Source organism: Mobula hypostoma, chromosome 13 (assembly GCF_963921235.1).
Source record: "Mobula hypostoma chromosome 13, sMobHyp1.1, whole genome shotgun sequence".
NCBI classification, from domain to species: domain Eukaryota; kingdom Metazoa; phylum Chordata; class Chondrichthyes; order Myliobatiformes; family Myliobatidae; genus Mobula; species Mobula hypostoma.
The window spans coordinates 44,454,560-44,466,030 of NC_086109.1; the positions used below are offsets into that span (position 1 = coordinate 44,454,560).

The following is an 11,471-nucleotide window of genomic DNA, read 5'->3' on the forward strand; positions in this document are numbered from 1 at the left end:
AATAGAAAATAGAAAAATGGAAAGTAAGCTTCAGGAAATGCCTACTCCCTTACAGGCCCACACATGACTGAACAGTTGAAAGCTCACCCAACCTGCAGGGTGAATCAGATTTTATCTTGTAGTACTATGGTGGTGCAGCTAAGTGTGTGACGCAGGTATTTTGTAAAGCAAATATAATCATGAAAATACAAGGAGGGAGTTCATGAAGAAGTAAGGGATGTGAAACAAATCATTTGATAATAGTACTCGCAGTTTATGGGCCGTGACCTCAGTGACTGGGAATTTATAGTGTACTTCATTGAACATGGTGCTGGTCAGCCAAACTGAACAGTCTGTTCCACTGATTCACTGAGGGCTAAGACTTTGTTTTTGGGAAGTCACAGAGAAGGCCTCCTTATATTTCAAGATTACATTTTGTGATCAGAAACTAGGTGGAAGAGACAAAAACAGGAGAGTCGCCTGAAGACCCAGTTATATTATTGCTGATGTGCATTTTAATTCCAAATACCCATTTTGATTGTATGATCTTGTACTCTGGACTAACAAATCTATGATGGCCATATTCTAAGTTTTCAGTGCAAAACGCCTCAACATACTTTTACTGGAAGGTATATCAGATTTCCACCACACATTGGAAATGTGTGAAAGTATCTTTTATCATCACTGGGTCTAAAAAGGGACTTCTGGGCTACCATGGTTGAAGAATAAGAAGACATTATTTATTTACTTAGAGATACCGCATGCAAACAGGCCCTTCTGGCCCAATGAGCCCCTGCTGTCCTATCACACCCATCTGACCAATTAAATTAACTAACCCTGTGTGTCATTGAAATGTAGGAAGAAACCAGAGCACCTGGAGGAAACCCACATGGTCAAGGGATAACAAACAAACTCCTTACAGACATTTGCTACCACACTTTCAATGACGAGGAATTGACGTTGCTAGAACTGACAGAACAGGTATGACCCACGTACAGATTTACGTCATCAGCAGAGATCAGTTTTACTTTTTAGTCCTCCTGCTTTCAAGTTGACAAATTTACAATGCATCCCCTCCTTCCTGAAGGACACCATCCAAAATGTTTGCAGTGTTCTCAGTGGAGCCTAACCATCATATTATCTCCCGGTTCCAGTTTCATCTGCTTCATTTCTTTTTAATCCAGCACTCTACAGATAAAGTCCAATATGCTTTCTATTATATTCTGCACTACTCACAATTTTTTCTAAAATTCCATATTTGGAGTCCTCAGACTCACTGCTGATCTGCAATACCAAACCATTCATTATCGAGAAAATCCTCCGACCTGGCTTTCTTGACCCCAATGTAGATGATTTAACAGTTATTACATTCAGCTCCATCTGCCGCAGTTTTTGCCTCCCACTTAATTACCATTTTTCTTTTCCCATCGCCACTATTGTGCTGGTAAACTTGATATAAATGTAAGTATGTAGCATGGTTTCTGGTTAATTGGGAGACAACTAAGTAGTTGCACCAATTAACTTAAGTTTCATGGAAATAGTTAAATAGGCATAAGAAAGACAAAGTATTGTTTAACTGAATATCAAATTATATACTTAAATCAAAATCGTAACAAATTAGAACACTACCAATACTATTACAGTATAAAACTGTATTAGTTCCTGATAGTTATTGACTGAGGAATTTATCCGGTGTATGAAACATAGAAACAAAGAAAATCTACAGCACAATACAGGCCCTTCGGCCCATGATGCTGTACCGAACATGTACTTACTTTAGAAATTACCCAGGGTTACCCATAGCCCTCTATTTTTCTAAGCTCCTTGTACCTATCCAGGAGGCTCTTAAAAGACCCTATTGTATCCACCTCCATGACGATCGCCGGCAGCCCATTCCACGCACTCACTCTTCATATTTTTTGAAAAAACAACTCACCCCTGACATCCCCTCTGTACCTACTTTCAAGCACCTTAAAACTGTCCCCTCTCGTGTTAGCCATTTCAGCCCTGGGAAAAAAGCCTCTGACTATCCACACAATCCATGCCTCTCATCATCTTATACACCTCTATCAGGTCACCTCTCATCCTCCATCACTCCAAGGAGAAAAGGCCAAGTTCACTCAACCTATTCTCATAAGGCATGCTCCCAATCCAGGCAACATCTTTGTAAATCTCCTCTCCACCCTTTCTATAGTTTCCGCACCTTTCCTATAGTGAGGTGACCAGAAATGAACACAGTACTCCAAGTGTGGTCTGACCAGGATCCTATAAAGTTGTAACATTACGGCTGAACTCAATCCCACAGTTGTTGAAGGCCAATGCACCGTATGCCTTCTTAACCACACAGTCAACTTGTGCAGCAGCTTTGAGTGTCCTATGGACTCGGACCCCAAGATCCCTCTGATCCTTCACACTACCAAGAGTCTTACCATTAATACTATATTTTGCCATCATATTTGATCGACCAAAATGAACAACCTCACACTTGTTTGGGTTGAACTCCATCTGCCACTTCTCAGCCCAGTTTTGCATCCTATCAATGTCCTGCTGTAACCTCTGACAGCCCTCCACACTATCCACAACACCCCCAACCTTTGTGTCATCAGCAAATTTACAAACCCATCCCTCCACTTCCTCATCTATGTCATTTATAAAAAATCACGAAGAGAAGGGGTCCCAGAACAAATCCCTGAGGCACACCACTGATCGCTGATTTCAATGCAGAATATGACCCATCTACAACCACTCTTTGCTTTCTGTGGGCAAGCTAGTTCTTGATCAACAAAGGAAGATCCCCTTGGATCCCATGCCTCCTTATTTTCTCAATAAGCCTTGCATGGAGTACCTTATCAAATGCCGTGCTGAAATCCTTATACACTACATCTACTGCACTACCTTCATCAATGTGTTTATTCACATCCTCAGAAAAATTCAATCAGGCTTGTAAGGCATGACCTGCCTTTGACAGAGCCATGCTGACTATTCCTAATCATATTATGCCTCTCCAAATGTTCATAAATTCTGCCTCTCAGGATCTTCTCCATCAACTTACCAACCACTGAAGTAAGACTCACTGGTCTATAATTTCCTGGGCTATCTCTACTCCTTTTCTCAAATAAGGGAATAATATCTGCAACCCTCCAATCCTCCGGAACCTCTCCTGTCCTTATTGATGATGCAAAGATCATTGCCAGAGGATCAGCAATCTCCTCCCTCGCCTCCCACAGTAGCCTGGGGTACATATCTCATCCGGTCCTGGTGACTCATCCAACTTGATGCTTTCCAAAAGCTCCAGCACATCCTCTTTCTTAATATCTATATGCTCAAGCTTTTCAGTCTGCTGTAAGTTATTCCTACAATTGCCAAGGTCCTTTTCCGTAGTGAATACTAAAGCAAAGTATTCATTAAGTAACTCTGCTATCTCCTCCGGTCCCATACACACTTTTCTACTGTCACACTTGATTAGTCCTATTCTCCCATGTCTTATCCTCTTGCTCTTCACTTACTTGTAGAATGCCTTGGGATTTTCCTTAATCCTGTCTGCCAAGACCTTCTCATGGCGCCTTCTGGCTCTACTCATTTCATTCTTTAAGCTCCTTCCTGCTAGCCTTACAATTTTCTAGATCTTTATCATTACCTAGTTTTTTTAACCTTTTGTACGCTCTTCTTTTCATTTAGACTAGATTTTCAACAGCCTTTGTACACCATGGTTCCTGCACCCTACCATCCTTTTCCTGTCTCATTGGAACGTACCTATGCAGAATGCCATGCAAATATCCCCTGAACATTTGCCACTTTTCTGCCATACATTTCCCTGAGATAATCTGTTCCCAATTTATGCTGACACCTGACCAGGTTCATTTCCCAATACTGTACCAGGTCAAGTACAACCTCTCCTCTTGTAGGCTTATCTATATATTGTGTCACCCCATCTAAACTCCTTGCTCTAGGAAGATGCCAATCAATATTGAAGGAAATTAAAATCTCCCAATCACGATGACCCTGTGATTATTATACCTTCCCAGAATCTGTCTCCCTCTCTGCTCCTCGATATCCCTGTTACTATTGGGTGGTCTATAAAAAACACCCAGTAGAGTGATTGACCCCTTCCTGTTCCTAACTTCCACCCACAGAGACTCAGTAGACAATCCCTCCATGACTTCCTCCTTTTTTGCAGCCATGACATTATCTCTGATCAGCAGTGCCACACCCCCACCTCTTTTGCCTCCCTCCCTATCCTTTCTGAAACATCTAAAGCCTGGCACTCTTAAGTAACCATTCCTGTCCTTGAGCCATCCGATTCTATGGCCACAACATCATAGCTCCAAGTACTGATCCACGCTTTAAGCTCATCCGCTTTGTTCATAATTTAAAGGCATCCCTTAGTCTTGCGAGACCATGGATCTGCCCCTGGAAAGTCTTCACTCTCCAGGACACAGGCCTGGGCAAGACCAGCAGTTGCCCATGCTGCAAGTCTCCCCTCTCCATGACACCAATGTTGTCTAAGGGAAGGGCATTAGGACCCATACAGCTTGGCACCAGTGTCGTCACAGAGCAATGTGTGATTAAGTGCCTTGCTCAAGGACACAACACGTTCCCTCAGCTGGGGCTTGAACTCAGGACCTTCAGGTAGCTAGTCCAATGCCTTAACCATTTGGCCACATGCCCACACTTGTTCATAATACTCCTTGCATTAAAATAGGCACATCTCAAACCATTGGTCTGAGCATGTCTCTTCTCTTTCACCTGCCTATTCTCCCTCTCACACTGTCTCCATGCTTTCTCTATTTGTGAGCCAACCGCCTCTTCCTCTGTCTCTTCAGTTTGGTTCCCACCCCTCAGCAATCCTAGTTTAAACTCTCCCCGATAGCCTTAGCAAACCTCCCAGCCAGGATATTGGTCCCCCTCAGATTCAAGCGCAACCCATATGCTGCTGCATTCTATAAATGAACAAAATCAGTACAGACATCTAGTGGAGGTAGACTGCCTTCAAAAAATGCTTTCACCTATTGTATCCTCCATATCTTCATTTTCATTGTAGCATTCAAGATGATTGTCGATACTCTCAAATTAATTGTAGTTGCTAACTTTTAGTGAGACTGTTTCATTTTCACTCTGGGCCATTTTTGGCATCTCCAAGCCTGAATGCTTGAAACCACAGTGAGTAAAACAGTTTGGAATTGTCTTATTGCTTATTCCCCACCATTGGCTGCCATTTCAACACAAACACATGGAAGTGACTCTATATAAAAACTGTTCTCTCTAAGCATGGTGTAGTGTCTAATAGCCACACAACTGCATACTACTGACGCTAATTAGAAACTGTTAAGCAACAGTCTCCTGTCCTGATTGATCAGAATCCGGTTTAATATCAGCGGCATATGACATGAAGTTTGTTTTGCGGCAGCAGTACAATGCAATACATAATAATAAAAATGATAAATTGCAATATGATGCAAATATATAGAAAAGAAAATTAAATAAGTAATGCAAAATGAAAGGGGAAAATACCGACGTGGTGTTTATGGGTTCACTGTCCATTCAGAAATCTAATGGCAGAGGAAAAAGCTGCTCCTGGAAAATTGAGTCTTTGTCTTTAGGCTTCTGTACCTCCTCCTTGATAGTAGCAAGGAGAACAGGGCATGTTCTGGGTGATAGGGGTACATAATGATGGATACCACCTTTTTGCCACAGCACCTTCTGAAGACCTGCTGGATGCTGGGTTGACTAGTGCCCATGATGCAGCTGTCTGAGTTTCCGATCCTGGGCAGTGGCCCTTCCATACCAGAATTAAGCAGCATAGTGTCCCCAATAAACAAAGGGAATCTTGACTATTCACTCAAATAGCTTTTGTACTTTAAGAGTTATCTCAAATAAGTAGATGTGCCAATTACTGACGGCTCAATTAACCAGAATCCACTGTAATTTCACATCTTGAGTTTGTAAGAAAGGTGTTGAAAAGCAAATAAACCAGTAGAAATTCTTGAAGGGCGTCACTAATCACAACCTGTTAAATTCACTGCATATAAATTACCTTGCTGTTTATATCCTGCCTCCCAAGCAATTCACTATCAAAGTCTAATTTCTTTGTATTTTCCTTTCAGGCTTCCACTTACTGTATCTGAAACATTGTTAAATGTCCTGTGGATTATTCAGCCTACTTTGTATCTTATTTCTACAAGATGTTCATATTATAAATCCATGCTGATCCTCATCAACTTTGCATACCCAAGTGGATCTGTCAGTCTTCCCCCTCCAAACCTGAAAGCACAAGGTGAAAGAGTGATATTTCAGAACATAATTGGGATGACCTACCTGAGGGAGGAGGTAGCTTAGCTGGAAGAGGCAAAAATGAAACCTAATTTAACAGTGCAGCAGAGACAAACCAAGGGGAATGGCTTTAGAGAAGGTTGGGTCAATGTTTTGAACCCGCGGTGGATTTTTCCATAAGACCATAAGATATAAGAGCAGAATTAGGCCATTTGATCCATTGGGCATTCTCCGTCAATCCATCATGGCTGATTTATGATCCCTATCAAACTCATTCTCCTGCCTCCCATCCCCTTACTGACGCCCTTACTCATCAAAAACCTATCAACCACCACTTTAAATATACCAAATAATTTGGCCTTCACAGCCAGCTGTGGCAGAGAATTCCACCCTTTGGAAAAATAAATTCCTCCTTCATCCTTTCCATTGTACCTTTGCCCGAGTAACCAGGATAAACTTGGTGCTGTGGGCATGGCAAAATCTTAGACTGAGGGGATTTGAGAGGCAACTGTGGAAGAGATGAATGGACTGTTTTTAGGAAGTAGAAGCAAAGTGGAAATGCTCAGTGTCATCCAGTAGGAAAGCAGGCCCTGTAGTCTACTGAGTGTGCACTAGTAACCAAACATCTGCTTACACTTCCGCTACTCTGCTCTCATTTTATTGCCCCATATTCCTATCCATTCCCCAAATTCTACCACTTCCCTACACGCTACAGATAATTTACCATGGCCAATTAACCTATGAACCTATGGATGGAAGGAGTAACGTATGTAATTGTGATCCTTACAGCAAAGAAATGAACTAGCTCTTTTAATGTGACGTTGCAGGAGAAAGGGGCACAGGGTAATGGTTAAAGATAAAGGTGTTGAGCCTTGTTTGCCAGGATCTCCTTACGCCGGGTCAATTTAATCTTTCAAGTGTAGAATCAGATTTTTGTTTTGGTGAGTGTATCAAGAGATTTGGTTCCACAGAAGTTTAAACACGTTCAAGTACAGAAATCAACTGTGATTAAAGTGAATGGCAAAATAGGCCTCAAGTGTTGAATGGTGCACTGGTGGTCCTAAATCCCTTATTTCGTCTTATTAATGAAACATTATTGCTTGGTTTGAATTGAGAAATGTATCTCAGATGTTTCTGAATATTCCATACTGTAATAAAATGTTGCCAGGGATTCTTAGAGGCAGTTTTTATTACCCAGGGAATAGTACTTGCAGAAAATTGAAAAACAGGTACAATTAAATATACTCTTGTAAGCTACACCATCCATGAACAAATTCTCCTACAGCTCGTGTGATTTTGAAACCAATTTTTGAAGTCTCAGTGACAAGCCCTAGGAATTGTTCTGTCATCAGAATCCCAGGGAGAGAGATTTTCCAACATTCAAGCATGTTGGTTATATTGCTTCGTGTGCTGTGCAGATGTTCAGCATTTCAAACAAAAAGTGCTTGCTGACAATTGACCTGCATGGTTCAGAGAAAGAAACAAAGTTTATCTGCCTCGAAAATACGTGAGACATTACAATGCTTTTCAGTAACATCGAGAACACTCTCTCACATACCATGAGACAAAGGATTTCCTGTGGAGAACTAAGAGACACAATTCTTCCAGTCAGTAGCACAGAACAGGTGAAGTAGAATTGCCAGTCCATTCTGAATGCTGCCCTTATATGTCACTGATACGATTTAATTAGGCAGATCTATTAGCTTTTGGCCATCTTTCCACTCATGACAAAGTTCACCTCCATTGTCCCTCATTTGACAAGCTCAGTACATATAAATTAATTTAACATTTTAGTAAATTATTTCCTAGAGAAAAGAAAACTTATTAGCTGAAAGACAAAACTATTGAAAATGATCCAAAAGATTTGATCTTGGTGTCTTGACGGAAATTCAAATGGTCATATATCATTGCATCAGTTGTTACCCACAAGATAAATCAGATTATGTCAAATACGTAATAAAGCTAGATCGTGATGAGCTTGGTATTCAAGACAACTCTGAGTGCCCATATTGAGGAGGTCAAACGAATGAAGTGCAACTGTGAGAGGTCTGCAGAAATACTGAGAAGTACTACAGTTAACCAGCTTTCAGCCAAGTAACTTTGACCATAAATGTACTTAAACAGCCTGCAATGCAAGCATGCTTACATAACCGTTGCATTTTCCAGAATGTCATCTTGAACAGCTGTAGTATTAAGTCAGCTGATTTCTGTACAGCGTTGGTCATGACTTTGGGGGTAATGGTCTTGTGGCTTAACCATAAAGTGGAGGATTCATAACCTGACTGAGGGACTTGAGCACAGGGTTAAAGCAGGTGCTCTTGTGTATTGCCAAGCGAGCGTCAGGTGCATCAGACATTAGAGTTATGGACCAACACAACATGGATACAGGCCCTTTGGCCCACTGAGTCGAGTTCAAGTTCAAGTTCAAATCACAAACAAGAGAAAATCTGCAGCTGCTGCAAATCTGAGCAACACACACAAAATGCTGGAGAGCCCAGCAGGCCAGGAAGCATCTGTGGAATAAAGTACAGTTGACGTTTCAGGCCGAAACCTGTCGGCAGGACTGGAGGAAAACAAAAGCTGAGGAGTAGATTTGAAAGGTGGCGGAGGGGAGAGAGAAACGCCAGGCGATAGGTGAAACTTGGAGGGGGAGGGATGAAGTAAAGAGCTAGGAAATTGATTGAAGAAAGGAGAAGTGGGGGACGGGGCACCAGAGGGAAGCAATGGGTTGGCAAGGAAATAACATGAGAGAGGGACAAGGGGATGGGTAATGGTGATGGGGAGCAGGCATTGCTGAATGTTGAAAAAAATAGATGTTTATGCCATCAGATTGAAGGCTACCCAAATGGAATATAAAGTGTTGTTCCTCCAACCTAAGTGTGGCCTTATCCCGACAGTGGAGGAAGCCATGTGACATATCAGAATGGGAATAGGAAGTGGAACTAAAATGGGTGGGCATTGGGAGATCCCGCTTGTTCTGGCAGGTGGAGCATAAACAGTCAGCGAAGCGGTCTCCCAACCTACGTCAGGTCTCACCAATATACAGGAGACCACAGCGGGAGCAGTAAACGTAATGAAGTGATGCCTCACCTGGAAGGACTGTTTGGGGCTCTGAATAGTAGTGAGGGAAGAGGTGTAGCACCTTGTTCTGCTTGTAAGGGTAAGTACCAGGAGGGAGATCAGAGGGGAGGGACAAATGGACAAGGGAATCGCATAGAGAGCGATCCCTGCAGAAAGTAGATGGGAGGGAAAGATGTGTTTACTGGTGGGATCCAGTTGGAGGTGGAGGAAGTTGCAGAGAATTATGTGCTGGATGTGGAGACTGGTGGGGTGGTAGATGGGGATGAGAAGAATCCTATCCCTGGTAGGGTGGTGGAGGATGAGGTAAGAGCAGATGTGCATGAAGTAGATGAGATGCAGTTGAGGCAGTGTTGATGATGGAGGAAGAGAAACCCCTTTCTTCGAAAAAGAAGGACATCTCCTTCATTCTAGAATGAAAAGCCTCATCCTGAGAGTAGATACGGCAGAGACGGAGGAATTGAGAGAAGGGGATGGCATTTTACAAGTAGCAGGGTGGGACGAGGTGTAGTCTAGGTAGCTGTGAGAGTCCATTGGTTTATAATGGACATCAGTGGATAAGTTGTCTCTGGAGATAGAGACAGTGAGATCGAGAAAGGGGAGGTAAGTGTCCGAAATGGACCAGGTGAGGCATTGATCATGTGGATAGCCAGAGGCTTTTTCCCAGGGCTGAAGTGGCTAACACGAGTGTGCACAGTTTTAAGATGCTTGGAAGCAGGTACAGAGGAGATGTCAGGGGTAAGTTTTTTTTATGCAGAGTGTGGTGAGTACATGGAATGGGCTGCTGGTGACAGTGGTGGGGGCAGATACGATAAGGCCTTTTAAGAGACTCCTGGATAGGTACTGGAGCTTAGAAAAATAGAGGGCTATGGGTAACCCTAGGTAATTTCTAAAATAGGTACATATTTGGCACAGCACTATGGGCTGAAGGGCCTATATTGTGCTATAGGTTTTCTATGTTTCTATGAATTGAGGACAGGGTGGAAGTTTGGAGGCAAAGTGGATAAAGTCAACGAGTTCAGCATGGATGCAGAAAGCAGCACCAATGCAGTCATCGATGTAGCATAGGAAAAGTGCAGGACAGTGTAGGTTTGCAACATGGACTGTTTCACATTGCAGACAAATAGGCAGGCATAGCTGGGACCCATGCGAGTACCCATGGCTACCCCTTTTGTATGAAGGCAGTGGGAGGAGCCAAAGGAGAAATTATTTAGTGAGGACATGTTCTGCTAGGCAGGAGAGAGTGGTGGTGTAGAGGAACTGGTTGGGTCTGGTGTCCAGAAAGAAATGGAGAGCTTTGAGGCCTTCCTGGTGGGGGATGGAGCTGTATAGGGACTGGATGTCCATAGTGAAAATAAGATAGGGGCCAGGGAACCTGAAATCCTCAAAGATCAAGAGTGTGTGAGGTGTCACGGATGTAGGTGGGAAGGGACTGGACTGCAGGGAAAAAAGAGTTCAAGTTCAAGTTTACTGCCATTCAACTATACACATGTATACAGCTAAACAAAACATCCTCCTTTTGTCTTGCACCTTGGCCCCAGAGGACAATCAAGTTCAAGTTAATTGTCATTCAACCATACGGAATACCCATGAATACAGCCAACGGGAACAGCATTACTTCAAGGCCAAGGTACAAAACACAGTACCAACAGTCACACATGGCATAAGTCACATATAGGACAGCAAGAACACAGTCACACAAAAAATATAGTTCAAGACTCTGAGTCCATGAATGTTGCGGCAGTCTGTAAACAAACACAATACAGCTGGTCTTTGACTGAGCAAATACTGGGGACAGCACCAACTCCAGCTTGGATGCCATGCCACACGGCCTCCGGTGGAGCACACCAACACCTCCTTTCTGGGCAGCTGAAAACGGTGACACCACAGCCCAAGGCCTGGTCCTCACCACGATCGAGACCACAGAGCTCCCCCACAGTCCATGCCTGCCATCCGGCAATAAATCAGTGAAACAGACTTGCAGCATTCCACATTAACAATGTGCAACAGGGTCTTGTGATCGCAGGAAAAGCAAACTAAGACAATTGCTGTTGGACTGCACATCGCCTTTGCGCACCAACTCGTCTGACTCCTCTCTGACGAGTACAGCAAGTCCAGCTTCTTCGCTTTCTCCACCAACAAGC

The 11,471-nt window shown here is 43.0% G+C and overlaps 1 protein-coding gene across 2 annotated transcripts in view; it reads left to right on the forward strand.

Moving 5' to 3' along the window:
* Nucleotides 1-11,471, forward strand: part of LOC134355557 (alpha-1,3-mannosyl-glycoprotein 4-beta-N-acetylglucosaminyltransferase C-like) — a 144,980-nt gene that overhangs the window by 31,862 nt on the left and 101,647 nt on the right. The gene's annotated exons all lie outside the window — the stretch shown is intronic.